This window comes from Struthio camelus, chromosome Z (genome assembly GCF_040807025.1).
Source record: "Struthio camelus isolate bStrCam1 chromosome Z, bStrCam1.hap1, whole genome shotgun sequence".
Lineage (NCBI taxonomy): Eukaryota > Metazoa > Chordata > Aves > Struthioniformes > Struthionidae > Struthio > Struthio camelus.
The window spans coordinates 54,882,149-54,904,593 of NC_090982.1; positions in this window are offsets into that span (position 1 = coordinate 54,882,149).

Here is a 22,445-nt window from a genome sequence, read left to right on the forward strand (position 1 = left end):
GCTAAGAAAAAAGGGAAAGTCCTAAAGCCTCTCCTTGGAAACTGAGTCAGAGCTTTTCACTGATTTTCCATAGTTCATGGCTCAGCCAGTCTAAAAAAAATAAAAGGAGTATCATGCAATTTCAAGCACCTGGCTGATTTCAATAAATCCAGCTAGGAAAAGCAAAACACGTACTGCGAAAAGTAGTGGTGACATTTTTGCTGACATCCTGATCTCTGTCTCTAAGCATTTATACCTTGATCATTACTGATAGCCTGGGTGATTTTCTGTGCTAACTTCAACATTTTCACACAAATGGCAAATTTAAATAGACAATGCCTTTTCACTGGAGCTACCACAAAAAGCAAATTGTGAGAGTTTCCAATTTTACTGGAAATAGGCTGCCTTCTAGGAACAGGATACAGTCAAAGAATGATATTTGCTATTTGCAAGATACAGAATGTCCAAAGGCAGTGGATATGCTACAGCCCTGCTTGTATTCATGTTTAGACAATGACTGTGGCAGACTTCTTACAAACAGTTTTAATACTCTTAATACTTTAACAGTATAACGTGCATGTTATATATGTTAAAATTATACCTATAATTAATATAGCATAAAGGAGTCTAAGAAAATACATAGTTTTAACATTCCAGTGATGGACTAGATTGTATTCTCTAACATCTTATATCATCATACAGGCAATGAATGGCTATTAAGCATGTATAAAATTATATATAGTATCTCTCCTTTAACAGTTAAATAAACCTTTCTCCAACATTACTGCTAGAATTTCTAAGGACCTATGAAGCTATTTGATATGGACATGGTGCTGTTTTTATCAGAAATTGTAAAATACTTACGCAACAATGTGTTTAGAAATTAACTGGTTTTTAGCAAATTTAGTGCTATAATAGTGAGCTTGTCAACACTCTTAGTTCTCTGATGGCTATTTGTATTTAATTTTCTACCTGCTACAATAGAAAGATTTATAGGCTATAACAAGGAACTGGATTTCTCAGCAGGGTTTGTCACAGTGCTTTGTTAACATAGCTCACAGTTTGTCAAGCAGCTAAGGTTACTCTTCATTCTTTTCAATTAAAAAAAAAAAGTAACCAAAATAACTTTCCTTCCAAATTCCTGGCTGCCCCAAATGCTAAAAGCCAATGATGTGTAGAAAAAAAAAAATCCCTCATAACTCCTTGCCTGATAAATGATAGGGAAAGTTTGACAGATCAGAACGATACGAAGCAGCCTAAAACATTTGGCACGATGTGTGTCTGGCATACAGAGACTGCCTGTCAAATGCCTATGACTCCATACAGCAGCTAGGGACCCTATGGAGCAGCAGATGGACCATTAAGGTAGTATTAATGTAGATGCCATCAGTTTTCAGTTCTGACTGGGACATACTCTTTAGAACTATGAGCAGCTGCTGCCATTTATTGTGACAGCTTCCTGCTAACTTTTGCCAACTGGCACAATCTGACTCTTTGTACCTGAGCTATTAAATGTGTGACTTCCACCATTTCATTCCTCCAGAGAACTCTTTTAATAATCCTCTAAAGAAGGAATGAGGCATTTATCACCAAAGTGAATACACATACCATATAGTTCTATTGTCCTTCTATAGTGCTGTAGATTTTACATCAGAAGTAAATACAAGCAAGCTTCCCATGCCTTTGCATAGTCCCTGAAATAGGCAAAACTGGTGAGTTCTTAAACTGTAGTTAAATACATTGCATTTCAACTATTGTTTTAGGTTGCTGGCTCACCCTGAAATCTTCACTCTTTAATGAGCGGTACAGAAAAAAAAATTGGGTGTATTTCACTGAGGGGCTATACTAACACCCAGAAAGGAAAACACTTTCCTTTTAACTACAGTTCTTTGCATCAGTGAGCATAGGTCAATATTACAATTATAAAGGGATTTTTTTGAACACCTGCTGGTCTACTTAATATCTAAACATTCCTTTTGTGGCAAGCAAAGCTGTCCATTCTAGTAATGTCTTCACTGCAGAGCAGGAACAATGCATTATAAATGATAAGTGATCATGTATTTGTTACCGTCTGCACTATAATTTTAGCAAAATATGCAACAATACTACTGGCAGAAAAAAAAAAACCCTCTTGTATATGTCTTTGATCCAGCTAGACTTCTAGGGATACATTACATCATTTGATTGTGCCAAACAAGAAAGCTAACAGTACAGCACAGCATAAGGTTTGACATACAATAAGAACTGCAGCTAGTCATTATAAAAAATGGCTGGCAGACATTCATTATGCTGAGCTAACATCTTTTCTGCTTCAAATCTTCCTGCAATCTGACTAATAATGTATGCATTGACTTCTACTGCAGATCTTCATTGCTTGATGCTACACTACTCATGTATACATATATAATCTCCCTAAAAAAATCTAAATGAGCCAAAAAAACTCTAAAAAATAGGCTGTATTCATTTGTGCAATGAAAAGCATGCAGACTATTGAAGTTACAGAGGATGAAAGGGTTGCGCCTGCATATAATGGAAAAAGTATAAATTAAACATAACTAACCGTTAATAGAAATCATTTACCGTTTGTATGAACAGAAAACATTTGAAATAATAGGAGTTTGAGTAAAAACTTTCAGAGGCAAAAACTCCTGCCTATTGGAATGATTTTACTTCACACACAAACGAACTTTTATGTAAGCATACAGAATGCATGCACACATCTCAATTTTTTCTCTATCTGTTTACTTTCCTGCTGTGTTTTAAGAGACCATTAGGAATCCTTAAAATGAAGGTCACCCTAAAATTATCACTCTTCTGATCTCTCTCAGAGTTTAAGCACTTGTTGGCGGTATGCACGTTAATACCAGTCCTAGAAAGTCAGAGGAAATGAAGAAAAACTCAGCTTTAATAGGATTATGCACTTACACTCAGATTTTAACAATTTATTCAACAGTAAATAGCAACATATGCTTAAATCGCAGATAATATAATAGCCCTAAGAATGATGAACTGGGAAAGCATTTAAGTTTAGAAAAGACCTTTAAGTACACTCTCAGCTTCAAGAGCCTGCTCAAGTCCCACTGAAATAAGTGTGCTTATTCCAAAAAAAGGTTAACCGTATGCTTAAGCATTGTTCTAAATTAGAGCTTGTGTGGGAAGGGAAAGAGAAAGGAAGGCAGAGGGAGAGAGGGGAGAGAGTATGGGAGCTTAAATTCTTTCAGTTTATGCACCCAGAATGCATACACATCACAGACACTGTCTTTACCCAGTTAAGAACAAGCTAAATGAAATGGTACCTAACATTCTACCTACTTAAGTTTATTAAATGCCCGTTCCAAGCTTCAGCACTTAATGTAGCAGATAACTCACATGTGTAGCAAACCACCCATGCAGTAGCAGAGGAGTATTTACTGACTTTAGTAACTGTACTTGAAACAGCCCTTCATAAGCAATATTATCCATAATCCACTCATTCTCCCATGAGCCAAGGAAAAATTCCATTTTTTTTCTTTCTGTAGCATGTATAAAAATGCATAAATATAAATATACATATAAGTGAAACTGTAAACAGAGAATGTTTTTCAAGACACCTGGAATGGAGAGCTATCCCTCTGAGACCATGATCATAACTACATGGAGACAGAGGAAGAAAGAATCATTCAGCTCAGGTGGCTCCTAAAACCATGGTCTGCACTGAGAAGTCGCACAGAAAAAAATGGTTCTTCCAGGAATATTGTAGCATAAACTACGTGAGCTGATCCCCTTTTGAAATCTATATAAGTACCCTTCAGGGTAAGAAAATGTGGCACTAAGTGTTTATAAACCTTCTGCAGGTTACACAGATGTAATTTTTGAATTTGATTACTGCAATTTTTATTCCTAACTATAAACTAGGCACAACAGTAGAAGTGACACTTCATATAAGAACTCAGTTCAGGTTTTGAACCCAAATATTAAGTTACTTCCAGGTTATATAATAAGCTCAAATTAAAGAACAAGTTGTTGCTACGAGAAGTAGATGCAGTGGGCTTTCAGATCTAAGAAATAAGGAACTGCCTAATAGACTTTTACATTTTAGAATTTCTAGACAACTTTCCTCCAGCAAAAACGAAAGTGTTTGAATCCAGTTTTGACTGCAACTCTTTCTTTCCAAACAGTCGCACCAAGTGAATGTTGCAATAATTACATAGGCTTTAATATTAAGAATAACATTTTTAGCTTATGAATTTAGACAACAGCTAACCACATGCCTCATAATTTGGGGCGGTGGGGGAGAAAGAAGGGGGGGAATTACTGTTGATTTAGGAAACAGCAGTTTTCAAAACTTTAGCTGATTTTCGATTGATTAAGACAATATAGCTTAAAACAACATGTTCTACCCAAAATCCACACTTGGCCTTAAATTTTTGATATATTAAAATACTTAACACTTGTTTCCTTAGTGATGATTTGCATAATTGCTCCATGGAACATGCTGCTATAAAAGACATATTATTTTTGCTTTTTAACAAACTGAACACAAATTTTAGCTTTGACTTTGTTTTTCTGAGATTATCTATTTTGTAGTCTTTAAAATATGCTGGGATTATCATCTCAAGATAATTCCCAATGGAGGAAGTTCACAGTGTAAAATTACCATCACAAGTGGCCTGAATTGACACTCATATCGGCAATTCCCAGCTCAGAAGGCAAGCACTGAACTGTCAGTAGGACACAATGACCTTCTGGCGTTTCAACCTCAAAGGTTGAAATGCACTGGGAAAGCAGCATGCAAAAATGCTGTGATTGTTAAGAAGATAAGAGTGGCTGCACTAGGTCAGACTAAAGAGGTCCGTCTAGACCAGTATCCAGCCTCTGTTGCGGCCCAATAGCAGATGCCATGGGAAAAAGTAAAAGAAACAAGGCAAGTACACGGTGATATTTCCCTCCGTAAACTCTCAAAGCTCTTGGCAGTTACAGCAGAGGAAATATCTGAGATAGAGATTCTCACTGTCTTTGTGTTTAATAGCCCTAGATGAAAATTTCTTTTATGAGTTTCAACAAATTTTGATTTCTACAACATGCTTTGGGAAAAAAAGCTCACTTTTTCATTATATGCTGACATGACATTCACAGCTCTGTCCTTCCTTGCCCACCTCTTTCCCAGGATGGAGAGTCTTCTCAAAACTGCTTACAGTCACATAGCCTGCACTGCCCAGCCCAAACTGTTTTATAAATTCGAAGTCTACCAATAGGGAGCTGATCCAGATGAAAATGAACCCAGCAAATGAATGAATAAATGTAGTTGAAAAAGGACTTAATTACAGATGGATGGGTCCGCTGGTCCAGCTCACCACCAAACCACGTAGGTACAAGCACGAGCACAAATGCAGCATAGAGAACATATGACAAGGGAGGAAAAGTAACAGCCCATGTGTAGAGCAATTCATGTTGATCATGAACATATCTTAGTACATGGTAAAGCACTGCTATTGCATACCACTAGTGCAGGACTCTGCAAGGGTTTCTTTGAGGTATAGAATGAACAGGAAAAGGATAAACCTTAAATTGCCATGACTTTTTGTTGAGGGGTTCTGCATTGACTTGGAGCATGGTTGGTCAGAGAAGAGAGGCAAGACTTCGGTTCTGAGCCAGGGAAAGGCAAAGTACTCCTGGGTCCAATGGAAAATGACGGCGTCCACCAACATCTAGGATCAGCTCCGTACTGCCATATGGAATGCTTGGAATATAAACTTCCTAATGCAAATAATAAGTAATATGTTCTACTTTTGTCCCATCCTCTAGAAACAATTGAATGCCTCATCTTTTATTTCTACCCCCACCCCCCAAATACAGTTCAAAGACTTACAGGTGCTTTAAAAAAATACCTGCTTTTCATCAATGTGCATATTTTACCAGTTTCAAAAGCATATTAATATCCTTTGTGACTTCAGTTAAAGTAAACAGAAATAATTGGAAAGGTGACAGATAAATTATTAGAAGACAGTATTTAGGATTTGCAATACAAACTAAGCACAAAAGAAGGAAAGGCATTCTTCACAGATAAATAATTTAAAAAGAAGGTAACACTTTTACCTCACTAGGAATGATTTTCTTTTATTTTTTTAAGAAGACTGTGCGCTTATTTTGTCCTAAGCTACACAGACAACTATTTACTATGGTCTAGATTTTAACTGAAAATATTACAAAGGTTAATATGTCAAATACAGAAATAACTGACTTTACCCATTATTAACGCAATGCATGTTTCTCTGTAAACCATACCTTATACCAGGCTGGTACTTATCTCTGTATTAATCCTTGTACATTAGTTCAGACAAATGCAATTATGCTAAGGTAGCTATTTCAAACAAGATCCAAACTGGGACTACACATTTTGTTAAAATCTTAAGGTTTTTTGTTTACTTAAAATGTTACTTTTCTCCTTAGAAATACTTTTCTGCTTCCCAAATGTTGACTACCAAACCACTTTTTATAATTTTTTCTTTATCAATTAAATGGGCACAGGGAAAAACTGTGGAAGCAGATGCATGAAATAAACCTTAATAAATAGTAACAACTAAGACCGAGTACTTTGGTGCCAATATCAACACATATTCAATTGGAAAAGGTTCATATTAAGAAATTTGTAATTTACCATTACAAAAGTAGGCTTCCAGCTCATGTTGTTACCTGAAATTGTCCACTCCTTCAAAGCAGGAACAGTATTTTCTGAAGGCCATAGCTGTCGACATATTTGATGATGACAGAAGGCACAGAAACACCTGGAACAAATAAATAAAATGCATTTTTTTGCCTGAGGTAAAACATCCTATCTCATACTATGAAAGGCTTTTACATGAATGCGGACATCATAATGCACATGAATTTGGACATCAGAATGTCCCATATTACATATATTATCTCAATGCTGACTCTGCTCATCAATTCTGTTTGTTGTCAGAGGCTGTATTCCAAAAACAAAGACATGAGAAAATGCAGAACTGTGTGACACCTTGGTGGAGTAAAAGGCATGTCACATACCTGCAGCTTCTGCTGTAGAATGCCACCAAGCTGTGCCATGTCAGCGCTAGCTTGTGCAATACCACAGTTCAAAGAAGTTGGGTGACATGCCTGCCTTCCACTTCAAAGACACGTATACTGCATGGCAAAAATTGCTGCAAGCCCCTTCTCATGTTTTGGATCAGCATTTTATATTTGGGGTTTCATTCCTTCTCCCACATGGTGCTAATAAATGAAGGAAAATTGTTTCCATTTTACACACCCTGAAAGCATCAGATTTCAAAAGATAGTGTTAGAACTGTCATATTGCATGTATGTGCCTTTTGGACTATTCAAACTGAGCTTCGCTTTTACATTTCACAGTGCTGATCTGGCACTTTTGAGAACACACTTTCTTTAAGTACTATTGAACATGCGCATGCAAGATTGTGTGTCATGAGTAGATATACAGATTTTTATTTGTGGAAACACATTACAGAGATTAGCCAAAATCCAAGAGGCAATGGAGCAGATCTTCTACTGGTAAAATTAGTAAAGCTGCACTAAAGGCAAAAAAGCAATATTGATGAACAGGAGTTGAGTATCTCAAATGTTTCTTTGCAAATGTGTTTGCTGAAAAACTCACAAGCGATACCAATTCTAAAATAGTACAAAACTGAGAAGAACAAAACGTGAGCAAGTTTTTTTTTCACTTATATATACCATATGGGTCAAAACAATGCTAAATTGGATTTAAGAGCTGTCACCATGTACTTATATAATATATCGATGCAGAAATGACTTACACAAATAGAATAACATAAAAGCAAGTGAGCAAGACTAGCTCTCTAGAGAGCAAGAATGTATAAAGTTAGGAAAATATCAGCATAGCCCATGCAAACAAACATAATCTCATCCCACCATCATCTGCAGAAAAGTTAAAATGTAGGCATGGAATCAGATGAGACTTATTAACGTAAAGTTTGTCCCAGAGAGTTTGTTGCCTCCAACCAACTCATTGTTCCTATGAGGAAGATACCTGATCCGAGTGCTCCACGGAGAAGTAAAATGTTGGGGAAGCTTCCTGTAACCTTCTGTTTTTCTCTCAAGATCTTCTGGGGCACAAACACAAAAAGAAAAAGAAAAAAGAAAAAGTCTGGCAAAAAGAAAAAGGTTGATCTTCCCCTATCTCAAGCTACCACTGATGACTCCCTGGTTTTTGTGTAACTCTCAGATTTCCATAAAAAGGCTGAACATCTCACACTCCATATATATCTGCCAAACCTTTAAAAACAGTTAATATTCATTACTTTAAAAAATGCTGTGTAGAATAAATGTGGACTTAGTGAGCCAAGGTATTTCTGAGATGGCAAGATGCATTAATAAAACTACGTGACTGAACATTTCAAATGAATAGCTTTTGCGTGTATAAATGTATTTTCTTCATGTCCACAGAATTTATCTGAAGATGTTGTCAAAAATGACCTTTATGTATCTCACTACAACCAGTCTGATCATCAAGGCTAGTTTTCCAGGATTTCCATAGTGCCAACTGCTGAGCATCAGAATCTCAAACTCATTAGTTTAACGAACAGACAATCTTCATTAACCCTAGCAGTCTTAGAACACCTACCTTCTCCAGAAGCAATACAATCATATCTAGCCACTTGAATATATTCTGTGAGTCAATATGTGAAGCCATGTGATATCATAACAGTATTGAAGCTTTTCTCCATTTTCCTCATATATTCTAGAAAACTGTTACTTTGATTAATTACACCTATAAGTGCTGAGGAAGTTGGCCGGTGTCATTGCGAGGCCACTCTCAATCACCTTTGAAAGCTCATGGTGATCAAGGGAGGTTCCTAAGGACTAGAAGAAAGGAAATACCATCCCATCTTCAGGAAGGAAAAGAAGGATCCAGATAATGACAGGCCAGTCAGCCTCACCTCAATCTATGGGAAGGTGATAGAAGTAATTTCCAAACATATTAAGAAAAAGAAGGTGATTGGGAGTAGTAAGAATGGATTTTTGAAGGGGAACTCATGCTTGACCAGCCTGATAGCCTTCTTTGAGGAGATGACTGGCTCAGTGGACGAGGGGAGAGGAATGGATATTGTTTATCTTGACTTTACCAAGGCTTTTGACTGTCTCCCATAACATCCTCATAGACAAACTGATGAAGTATAGGCGAGATAAATCAACACTGAGGCAGACTGAAAACTGGCTGACTCTGCCAAACTCAGAGTTGAGATCAGTGGCACAAAGTCCAGCTGGAGGCCAGTTGCTAGAGATGTACTCCAGTGACTGATACTGGGACCAGTACTGTTTAACATTTTCATTAGTGACATGGATGATGGGACAGAGTGCATCCCCTACAAATATGCAGGCAACATAAAATCGGAGTGACTGATACACCAGGTGGTGCTGCTGCTATTGAGAGGGATCTTGACAGGCTGCAAAAATGGGCTGACAGAAATCTCGTGAAGTTCAGCAACGGGAAATGCCAAGTCCTGCACGTGGGAGGAATAACACCATGCACTAGTACAGCGAAGGGTCAACCAGCTGGAAAGTAGCTTGGCAGAAAAGGACCTGGGGGTCCTGGTGGACAACAAGTTGAAGATGAGCCAGTAGTGTGCCCTTGTGGAAAAAAAAAAAACCACCTACACACTGGGCTGCACTAGGAAGAGCCAGGGGGTTGAGGGAGGTGATCCTTCCCCTCTACTCAGCACTGGTGAGATCCCACGGGGAGTGTTGGGTCCAATTCTGGGCTCCCCAGGACAAGAAAGACATGGATGTACTGGAGTGAGTCCAGTAAAGAGCCACAGAGATGATCAAGGAACTGGAGAATACGAGGAGAGGCTGAGAGGGCTGGGACTGTTCAGCCTGCAGAATAGAAGGCTCAGGGGGATCTTATCAATGTGTTTAAATATCTGAAAGTAGGGTATAAAGAGAATGGGGCCAGACTCTTCTCAGTGGTGCCCAGTGATGAAACAGGAGGCAATGAGCACAAACTGAAATACAGGAAATTACAGTTAAACATAAATAAAAATTCTTTTGCTGTGATGGTGCCCAAAGATGTTCTGGAGTCTCCATCCTTGGAGACTGACTGGATCTGACCGGACCCAGCCCTGGGCAACCTGCTCTAGTTGACCCTACTCTAAGGAGGGGGGTTAGACTAGACGAACTCTAGATGTGCCTTCCAACCTCATCCATTCAGTGATTCATATCCATTAGATTCTAGGTAATTTGGCCAAATTAGTAGGTGTGAGAGAAGAATCGAGAAATAAGGTGAAGATAAATATCCTTAACTGTGTGATGATAACCTCCTAACCCCCACAAAAATCTTGAATGCACAACACAGGCAAAATACTAGGAATTAGAAATCATACATCAGTAAATGTGCTTTCTAAGCATATTTTACAATAACTAGAAAATCCCAAAATGTTAAGCATAAGTGGGAAGATGTTGCCTTTTACGTAAAATACAAATAGGTTATTACCTATCCAAGCTATGTACAGAAGTTGATTAGTTCTTTTTGTGCAAGACAAATTATTTTGTACAAGTCTTTTTAGGTAGCTACCATCCCATAGGAACCTATGATTAGAGCTTTGTGTTTTATACTAGCAGAAATAAACAGACTCTGCATTTTATTAAGATCTGGCTCTTCAGAAAAGGGTGGATTACCTCAGCTCCTGTTAATAGTTCTGGGTTCAGGTTTTTGAGAATACTTACTACTCACTGGGAATTCTTTCATGGGAATTCTTTCATTCTCCACAACTAGTATGTACTTATAACCTCCCTCAGAAGTTCATAGAAAGCAATAACAGAAAAATGTTAGGGCGTACCAGGGACATTAAATTCTTGGGGTGAACAACATATTTTTAAGTGTGATTGTCAACAGGACTGAAAACATCACTTCAACAGTGGAGAGCATTTTTCTTTGAGTATAGCCTACATGTGTTGCCTTAATAAGTTGCTATCCAGGGTACGACAGAAATGATTAGGCACTACATTTAATTAGACTAACTTTCTTTCAAGCCTACTTTTACTGATACAGCTGAAACAATTAGAGTCACCAAGAGAAATGGGCAGTGTCTTTTCATACCATATTTCCCATAACACTTAAGCTTCCCACTGCAAATCATTAAACAGCCAACAGATGCATTTTGTTTTCCTCTTGCACATGTGCAAGCAATCTTGAAGGGCAAAAGTAACATTAATTCTTGCTCCTATTATAGTTTATCATAATGTCATCACTTGAACTCCAGCCTCAAACTAAATGTTGATTTTTTTAAAGCAATTAATTAGTTAATTTTTCTTACTCTCACTGAGCATCCTTAACTTCATTTGCTAGTACCACTAGTAAGGGGCATTCATCAAAAGATTTTGGGAAAGTGGTTTAAAGTTCACAGTGCAAACAAGACAGTGACAGATTGTTCATAGAAAGTAACACATAAGCCCTAGAGATAATAAGGTGAGGACCTTATGATTATTATCTTCCAGGAAACCACACAAGCTAGTCCTTGCTCTGGATCTGAGGCAAACTGCAAAAAGTTTCCCCCCCGCCCCCACCTCTTTTGTTTCAGCAGTGAAATGCAAAGCAAATATACTTCAGTGTCATGATTTTTTGTTGGCACCTTTCCATAGCCAATTCCATTCATGCAGAAAAGGGATGAAATTCCATCATTCGAGCATGACATCTCAAAATTCAAACTTAATGAGAGCTTTGGCAGCTTCTGTCGAAGGCAGACAGTGATTAACAAAACACTTCAGAGTACAAGGCACAGCAGTGCTCAAAGAAAACAGTGATGATCTCCACTTAATTGTAGAAAAGCCCAAAGCATCTGCCAGCAGAGGAGAGCTCGAGCCATAAGGAGCTATTGCTCAGATAGGCTGTCATCTCCAGAGATCAACAACCATATGCTCAGCTCAAGCGCAAACTCCAAAGAAGTTAATTTTCTGACAAAATACAGGGATAAATATGACATTCAAACAAGTGTGCTCACTCATCCTGAACACACGTTCATCTGCATGTATCAGATTTATGCATCGTTTAAACAGAAGCAAATATAATTTGTTTGGAACACAAACATTACTGTATGAGCACAGGTATAATTAATCTTTGTCCGCTCCACAGGTTCTTGTGTTCTACCGGTTAATGCTTAGAGTAAACTTTTGATGAATGAATGTGATCACTTGTTGCATTCTATCTCACTGCATAAAATATACAGCATCTTCTTTTCTAGATACCTAGAACAAGCATAGTTATTGCCTCCACAGTCACAGCAATAGATTTTTATCTTCAGTGCTATGACAGTATAAGGTTCATTTCTAAATGCCACAGACAGGGATTCTGAATAAACTAAACTGGCAAGCCAGCTTATTTTAAAAAAATGATCATCTAAGCATTCCTAAGAGACAGGAAAAATTTAATTACTCTACAAATATATTAACTCTTTTGTGCTTATTTAGTACCTTACAGTCAGCAAATGGAAATATGTTATTAAAATATATATGGTTGGCAGCAAGAAATTAACAGAAGGGAAAAGGTCAGTCTAAAAGGGGAATGTACTAGGAAAACACATGCTGTTGAATATAAAGTTGAATGTACTTTCAGCTTGTCAAGAAACTTTTTTTTTTAACAATTACCTCAAATGCCCCTCTTCTATAACAAATATAGAATATTCTGACTTTGTTCAAAAAAACTTCCCCACACACATAGGAAACATTCTGTGTACTGACTGAGATGAAATCTTCAGTTAGGTTTAGCTAAAGCAATTCCCACTATAAACTCTCTTAAATGTCAGTACGTCACAAGCATTGCATCTGCATGGCCTCATCTTTTTTTCCTAATTCTGTCCTACACTGATCAGAGAACTACGTTCAAACTCGCAACTTTCAGTCACAGTGACTCGTTCTGGGAGCATGCTTTGGACTCCTTGAAGCAGTAAAACCTGTTGTAAGGTGTAGTTTGGTGAAATAGGATAACAACCAGCCATTTAATACAATATTTTCACAAATTTCATTAGTCAGTGTAGGTATACTTCCAAAAAAGATATGCAGAAAGTGTGGGATGGGTAAGTAGCTGAATTCAGCCTCTGCAAAACAGGTGTTTGTTTCCGTAATTGTGAGAGAACCTGAAGCAGCCAGGGTATTGAGGATATCTAAAACCATTTAAGAAAATAAGGGCTGCCCCTTATAGAATATCTACCTGATGCTGAACTGAAAGATTGGTATCAGAAGTATAACAGGAATCCTGCAAATAGTAACAACGTAAAAGCATTATAATCAACATGTGCCCTCAACTGAGTGGAAGTAGAGCCATTGACTACAATCATTAACTGTCTCTTTTCAATATTTTTACTCTTTTGTTGGAATTGATTCTCATGTATACTTCTTGGTAAGCTGCTAACATGCAGCACTATCATAAAGCATACGGAAACATCTGAAGACAGAAAGGAATTCTCCAAACTGCAGCAGGATTTGCAGGAGCAGAGATTTATTCAGCATGAATGAAGAACAGTACCAGAATTCCACACGCTACTTAGGAGCATAGAGACAGAAAATAGTAACGGTTTAAGAAAGTCCTGGTTGGCCAGTGGTGGACAGGTTTAATAATGGGCTTTCATAAACCATGATTCAAGTGCACAGTTCATCCCTCTTCTTTCAGAACATCAACTGCAAAGCGGTCACCTTTCCTCAAGAATTCCCTGAGAGGTACTAATCTTCACTGATAGAAAAATAAAATTATGACTCTACTATTTAGAAAACTGTGCGCTGCATTCTTTATTTTGACTGAAAATAGTATGTTATGTGAGTTTTGTTACACCTTCAACTACAACAAAGACAGAGTTGAATATTATCAATATTTCCCTCATTTTTGAGCAGACTACTTTGTGGAAGAACACCAGCAGAGGAAACAGTACTTAGTAGAGTCACTACAAATAAACAGCTCAGCTGAGAGTATAACAGAGGGCTCTGTTGTGCTATCTCACAGCACAGCCAATAATGTACAAAATGAAAAAACCTCTGCCAAATGCACAGCAAATGCAGACAATGTTGTGCCATTGCTCTCGCTAGACTGTTTGTTATGGGCAGCGCAGTTTGCAAGAAACAGAGCCAAAAAAAATCTGCCACACCCCTGAGCACAACAGCAAACAAACTCTTTGGAATAAGACTGCTCTGGAAAAAAAATAAAAAAAGAAATAAGTTTTAGAACACAGATATTACTGTATTGCCATCACCTATATATTCCTTCAGTAGATTGTGGGATAAGAGAAATTTAATTTATTTACCTTTTAAATGATAGCATATGGTAGTTTTATGAACCAAATCATCTAAAAAATATGTTACATCATTTTCCAATCAAGATAAGTTTTTAAATTATAAAATAACTAGTAGAGTACCAAAAAACCGGTATTGAATGACAATCGATATGATTTGTAAAATAAATGCAGAAATAGTTACGCAGGACCTGATTTAACATAGAACTTCAACATATACTTTATTTTTATGGTGTGGATATTCTAATTAAAGTGAATAGGACTTACCACACGCTTAAAATGATGTATATGCATTTTTTTTTTCCTGAATCAGAACCTTTTGGATTCTGTCAGATTCTTTCAGATTCAGTGACAGAATTTCAGATTCTGTCACTTACATATCCAGTGAAGTTAACCAAATAAGCAACTAGCACCTTACACTGCAAACAGTTCTTGTCTTTCAAATTGCACAATGGTGTCAGAGTCTGACCCTTTAGGGAGAAAATACCATGAAGAGCGCATATATGCCTGCAATACCAAGAAAACAGCAGTATGCAAGCGTTAAAAGAATCATACACATCACTTTAAGTTTGTGCATGCAGTTACCTAGTCTGCCTTTGGAAATGATTCATGAGAAGTCAAGCACCAGGAAGGAAACGCACACTATAGATTTCTAATGGAGTTGGGCTGTACATCCAGACCCATGCTATCTTGGAGCACAGGAGCGGTCCCCTCATTTTTACAGAGATTATGTACATATTTAAGAATCTGTAGAACAAGGGCCTTAAACACAGTTCTGGAAATATGGCCACAAAAGATTACAGTTCTTCCTGACTTTAATAAAAAGACTTCTTATTGTACTGTGCCCTACAGCTTTACAATAAATACGCAGACCTCAACCCTAAGACAAGATCATGTCCAGCCACATCCAGAATAGCTAGAACAGCCTACAAAAATCACACAGGCAGTAGTCGCAGGGCCCCCGGTGCGTTCCAGAAGCAGTACAGAGGTGACAGGCAAAACCGCTCGTGCCATGGATCATTCCCACAACCATTTCCCCTTGCACCTACAACTGGAAAGCGGGCACATGGAGGAGGAGGAGGAGAGATGACCGGGTAGGGTAAGCACACGTTTAGATCGCAGTAAAGTCTGTGCTAAGGTTAGGATTTCATTTTGGCTGTGGCCTTTTAAAAAGGCTATCTAGAAATTGCGTAAAGTTTTCGGCAATGCCGAATCCTTTACACTTTCCCCCAAACATACATTTGCAAGGAAAAACATGTAACAGACCAAAAACTCTGCTTATTTCACCAGTTCTTTAACCTCTTTTGTTCTAAGAATTTATTTTTTGTTTTAAGAATGAATAGGACCAGAAAACTATTTTACCAAGCTATTTTATTTACTTAGGAGTCAAATTTAGTGTACATTTAGTAATGCACATTTAGTGTACATTTAGCAGTGTACCCCATTTAAGGTGCAGCTTTGCCAGACCCTTTCTTTGGGGAAGATGGGGACAGAGTAAGGATTGGTTAGAAAATACACATCTGTCAGATAAGAAAATTTCTTCTGTCAGATTTCAGTCCCTGAACCAAGTCACTGCAAGGTTCAGAGCCTATGCAAGAAAAGCATACGGCAGAGGCTGGGAAGGATGTGGGAGGAATCCAGTCTGCTCCCTTCAGCAGCAGTTTGTCTAGGTACATCCAACTGCAGCCTTAGAAACATCAGTGAGGTCTCAGAGAGGGTTTCAGATTTTAAAATTGTTGTTTAAAATTTACAGGTTTCTTAACGTTGTAAGGAATATTCCAAGTGTTCTACAGATCCTGCAGCATTCAAATTCCCAGTAAAATATTATATTTAAATTTTTTGTTTAAATATGAATCTTTACTCCTACAGATTCTTGCTCTAAAATATACCTCATTTTGAAAGGTTAATTTCATTATTTTGCTCGACAGGCAATTGATCTTTTCTTATTAAAATGACATCTTTTACTAGCCGTTCTACGCAGCGTTTGGAAGAGATATATAGACTTACAAAGTATTTGCTCGTTGGACAGTCCTTAAGTTCCACATATAGTGTCATTTAAAACATGTAATCTTTAAAAGCTTCTAAAGTCAAAGAGAAGTCCTACTATCAGGTAGCAATGTAGGTAAATAGAAATTGCTCATCAATAATTTACATGTTACTCCCACCTTACTGCCTGACTTGAACAGTTTAGGGAAAGAAAAACATATTTGCTTGTTTTAGCTCTACAAAACTGATTTCACTGATTTACTCACCTAAGAATGTTGCTGAAGCTAAGCAGATTCTACCAATTTGTATCATTTTTTTGGTATCATACTGGTATGATACCATTTCGTATCATACCAGTTTGTATCATTTGTATCATTATTGCTTGTAAGAAACATATTCTTAAATGACATGTGCAGTGAATTAAAAACTTGCTTACTTTACGAAAAAGCAGTCTACTAAATACCACTGTAACAGTGGCACAGATCTGAGGTGTAAGTTAGTATTTTTCATTCTGGACATCAGAAAGCTTATTGTAAATGTAATGTAACATTCTCCTTATTGTTTATGATAATATTTTTGTGCATCTTAGTTGATTAAAGCATGTTCCTTAATCACTTCTTTTCACACAGCAAAATACCTTTGTTCAACAGAACAAAGTATCCTCTAATGTATGACTAAATCAATACACAAAGAGCAAGGGAGATTTCTAAGAGACCTTATGAATATTAGAGTTAATGTTGCAGTAACCTTTTTTTGGCAGTACTAAAGGCATTTTTACACACTCTTCCGAAGCACTACAGCTAGTTACATGATGGAAAAACAAGCATTATAAAATCAGCCTTTTAATGGAAACCACTATTGCTGCTCCTGCTGTCGTGGACATGTTAACTGGAACCGTGTATGTTCTGCTGAATGTTATACAAAGGCATCATGTAGTACTTTCCCTTTGAGCCTTCCAGTCTCCTTTCTCAAAGTAAATGTAAAGCACCAAGGAAGGACACAACTTAATTTCACTTTAATTAGTAGGGAACCACAATTATTTTTATTATTGCCAGTAAAACTGGGAATAGTTAGCATTTGAAACAGTCCTGCCCAAAATCTATTCGCAACAAACAGGTTCTTTGCAACAAACATGTTCTAGATTCTTAATTAAAATGTAGCAATAAGAGTTCATATTACTAATACAGACCCTTACTATACGACTGTAAAAATGTTTCTGTAGCACAGTGGAAATAAAGTCCGTCAGACCCACCTGACCATTAGAGAACAAACATACACATGGAGGAAGTGACAGTGACCTGCCTAACTGGTTCACAGGAAGTATGTGGTTTCCACAGCAAGCAACGAAATTCCACAAAATATTTTTTCATACAAAATGAAATAGCAGTTTTGGCCTTACGCAGTCACAGAGCTATTTGCTTCACCATAGCAAGCACCTGACTCACCCTAACTAGCCAATCAGGCAGATGTGAAAAGGCATAATTTTTTTTTAATAGAAGAGCAATATGTGACCTATAAGAAGCCTTTATATTTGTGTATAAAATAATGCGGAATAATTGCATCCAGGGGAACTGGCATATGATGGACTGGAGAGGAAAAAAGGAAGGAAAGAGGAAAAAAAAAGCCAAATATGCCTTATAAAGATTTGCCGTAACTATTAAACATCTGTTTTAAGCAGATACAACTCCCATTGAAACAGTAGGTTTAGTTTAACCAGTGCTGTAAAACACCATAACCTGCTTTGAGTTACCATTTACCTTAGTTTACCACAGAAACTGTTCATGACACTGACTAGCAGGAACTACTGGCACTGCTCAAACATCTACAACACCTTTTTTGCTTTTAAATGCTTAGAAGAGAAATTAAAAAATACAATTCTATTTTTAACCAGAAAACAGCCTAACTAAGACAGCCAAATCCAACCAGTAACTTAAAGGAAAATCCGTTTAACTCTCCCACCCATAAGTGTTTCTATGAAACTGAACCCTCTGCTCTTACTACTTTCAAGTTGGAAGCACTGAAAAATTATATTTTAAAGCTATGCTTTTCAATTTGAGTTCCTTCCAAGAAGGCAAGAAAACACCATTCAGCTTAGAATCAGAAATTTCTCACCAGTTTGGAAACGTACCATTCTCGTCACTGTTACCACACAAATACTCCCCTCTTGGTGAGACTTTTTTTAGAGCGCCCAGACACACCTCCTGAGCTTTCACTTAGGAGCATGACTTTGTTTTGTATCCACCTACGCTGATGTGGAAAAACAGCTGCTTCAGCGAGCGTCGAGCTTACTTGAACATCTAAGGCAGAGTTACATTAGCATGATGCTACAGCTAAATTACTAGAATTTATATAAAAAAGGGACAGTGGGGATTGAGTTTCACACAAAACTGAGCAAACCCAAAGGTCTGTTACCACTGATGCCTTCCAATCTTTCCTCTCTCCCTTCCCAATATATGGGAGAGGATCCTGAGGATCCCGTGAGTCAAAAAAGTGTAGGTAGCTATCTGCCATTTTAGCAAGTTAAATCTCACTGTATGAGAATGAAGCCCACTAAGTGTCTAAACTATCTTTAAGCTGCTTAAAATACAGGGCAGTGAAAAAGCTCAAAATTTAGTACTGGCTTGTGTGCTTACAGAAGATTCAAGGTGGGTTGACAGTATCACTGTTGTGAATAAACTGATATCAGTCTATTCCTTGTTTTAAAACTAGCTGGGATTTGTCCCCTTGAAATGTGAGTCTATGCCTGAAGACGCTGATGCATAGAAAATGGTACAATCCATAAAAGTTTCTGTGGCAATAAAGCCTATTTACGGGAGCCTTATATCTCCCCTTTCCACTCCCAGTCACTTATTGCCAACCCATAATACAACTCGATGGTCTGTCTAGGGTGCCAATGAAACTACACAGTCATGTTGTAAACTAGTTACTAGAATGACTGGGGACTTAACAGTTCACTGTGACCGGACAAACAGCTATACCAGCAAAACCGAAGGGGTGTTAAAACATGGCATGCAGGTAGGAATGAAATGGTGAATTAGAAGTAATTTCAAATTGGCCACCAGAGAACACGTACATGGAGTTCCTCCCTGAGTAAAGAGAGGTGGAAATGTTGAGCAACGCAGATAAGCCCCATCCATCTGAGTAGAGCCCTGGAGGGCAGAATCTTTACATTTTGTAGATGTTCCACTACATTTCAGCACTGGAGACAACTCTTCCTCACAAATATATGAAACAGAAAACAATTCTCTGCCGCATCAATTTTATCCAGTTCCTTAATGACCAAGTACCTGGCACATAGGAGACCTAAACACAAACCTCTGTGGAAGGGAACTTTCTCTGCCACTTTCCTTTCAGAATATTCCCTGAATCCTCAGCTACAGAGCATACAGAAGGTCAGTCTGAAAAAATTAAATGCTCTTATTATTTCAACTGGTTGAGGGAAAAGTATCATGCCAGCCAAACTTACTTTAAATAGTAATATGTTAAATGTACAGAATGGCAGAATATGTATGTGAATAACCTAAAGATACTAACGAAAATATAGAGCTCATCCACATAAAAATTTAAAAAGCAAAAACAGGTTTTTTTGCTAAATGACCTTCAATGTAATACAAGAAAAACTAGCTTTCTGATTGCATGTAAAATTGTAGGAGATATCCACAATGTGCTGATACATCAAATCAACCATATTTTCAAATCATATGTCAAACATTTTTTGTGTCCATTTGTGGAGACATTTTCAGGGAATATGATGCTCTGAGTAACTTCATGTAGAAGTTGTAGAAAATAGGAACCAGCAGAAAGGAAATAAACCAAAATGTATAACTGAATGAGAAAATATTTAAGATTTTAAAATTTCATAATCCAAATTCACAAAAAAATTGAAATAGGAAAAATATTAACTGTGGTGAATACTGGTCTTGGTAATTTTGAACAACTCTGATCGCTCTTGATCATTTTTCCTATAGTCTTGACCATTTCTACTATAATCAGCCCAATCTTTTCAAAGCTTTTTTGAACAAAAAACTCATTTCAGAAGTGTCAAAATGTTCCTTTCCAGCTATACTGAATATTTACAAATAAAGAAAATTACAAAAAATAATGCTGGTATTACAGTGAAGGGGTTTGGGAAAAAAAATCTATCTACCAATTCTAACTTAAATCTCAAGTCTGTGAAGACTAATTTTCACAAATCTTGAATGTAAATTTTGAACTGGGGCAAGTGTAATTTGCAAAGGCACAGCTTTGAAAAAGAAATTCTGCTGAATTAGAAGCTATTTCCTAACATTTGAGATATTGCTTCCATGCTTCAATTTCCCATAGTAAGTAAAAGTGGGCATATTTCCCACTTTATCCTTAATACTTCAGATTAAGTAGTGTTTATAAAATTCTTTGCAATCTTTTTATTAATACCTTTGCATTAATACAAAGCATTCCCTCAAGTTCCCTCAAACAAGAATAATTAATTCAAAGATGACAGAATGTTTTCCATTTTTTTCTTCCTCTCTCTTTCTTTCTTTCTTTCTCTTTCTTTTTCTTTCTTTCTGTGTGTGTGTGTTTGTGTGTGTGTGTGTGTAAACCTCTTCTTTAATTCTTATTTAAGTTTCAGGAAAATATAAAATGGGCTCAGATATTTCTATCTCATAAGACTCAACTTTTAAAAAAGAAAATGCATGCGTTATTTCATCATCCAAGTTGTACTATTCTTATGGAGGATAGGTATTAAAATATTCTGATTAAAGAGGAGGAGTGGCATGAATGAAAAAGTCTGAATATTCTTCTGGAAAAAAAGCATCATTTTGAAGTAAATATTCTGTATAATACTGGCACTTATATCTGTAAGGAAGATAGAAAAGTCGCAGAAAACGAGCCCTTCCAACTTTAATTACTTTTGTATTTTCTAACTTTGATTACAGATGCAACACAATGGTCAGTTTTGCAAAAATGGAACATAGGTTGCAACAAACATCAAGTTTTTGAGAAAGTAATTTTGAAGTATGATAGGAGATTCTTGCTTTTTTGGAGTAATAATTTTAAGTCTCTTCTTAAATCAAAACCATTCATAAACACAAGGGGCAAAATTAAGATTCTTCTGCAGAGATCAAGCACACAACACCTATGAAGGCAATTTCCATAACAGTTGAGGAACCGATGAGGAATCTCTATGCAGGATGCAACATAACAAATGAAGTATGCCGGTACTGCAAGATTCAGTTAGTGTTTAGTAGTGTGTTAGTAGGTTCACAGCATGAGTCAAAAAGAAATTATATATTTACATGAATAACAAGCATATTCAGAAATATCATGGTTACTGCTAACTAGAATTTTAAAGGAATAGTAATATCACAATTCTAGGTATAAATCTATGTTTTACTTTTAGAAATTAAGGTATTATCTAATGGGTGAAAAATTTTCTCATATCTTCCTAATTTGGGATTCCCGGATCTACTCCTAGAGATGGAATACTGGAGTGAAGCCATCCCAGACTTGATTCAGAACGGCAAGTCCTTTTTCTGTGTGGTTACATCACAGATTTGGCACAGGTAGAGCAAGTTCCACATCCACCAAGCATATTCTTACTAGTGTCCTTATACACACACAAAAGGAGAAGAGGAAAGGGAGGAGAGGACTCTTATTTCAGTACAGAAGAATTCTCCTAAAGAAAGATGGGATGTAACTAGTCTTCTTTCCTTTTCTTCCACCACCTCTTTTAAAGGTGTACCTTTTATATACAGCTCCATAACACCTTGGTGTTTCAGTTTTTCTAGTATTTCTGCAGGCCCAGGCCGTATCAGTACATCCTGTCCCCCATATAAAGCATGACTGCATAACCTCCTCTGGCTATCAATCCTTAAGCACTCTCTACTTCATGGAAATTGTATTTACATAAAATATTCTACTTGCATTGACTCTAATAATATATTATTAATGAAATCTTCAAAGTAATATTTTCATTGCAATGAAGCAGAAGTTCTACAATTGCCAGCCAGACAGAAAATTTACAAGTACTGTTTCTACCGGTTTTTCCTTTTCCTTTCTTTAAGATGGACAAGTAATCTACCCACTTCTAATTAGTCTAGCAACCACTTACATAAAAAACAAATATTTTCATCCTGTGTTTGTGGTCATGTCAGAGAAGATTAAATCGCAATTAATAGAAAACATCCTCTATAGCTCCTAACTAGAGCTAGTTAAAACAAACAAACAAACAAA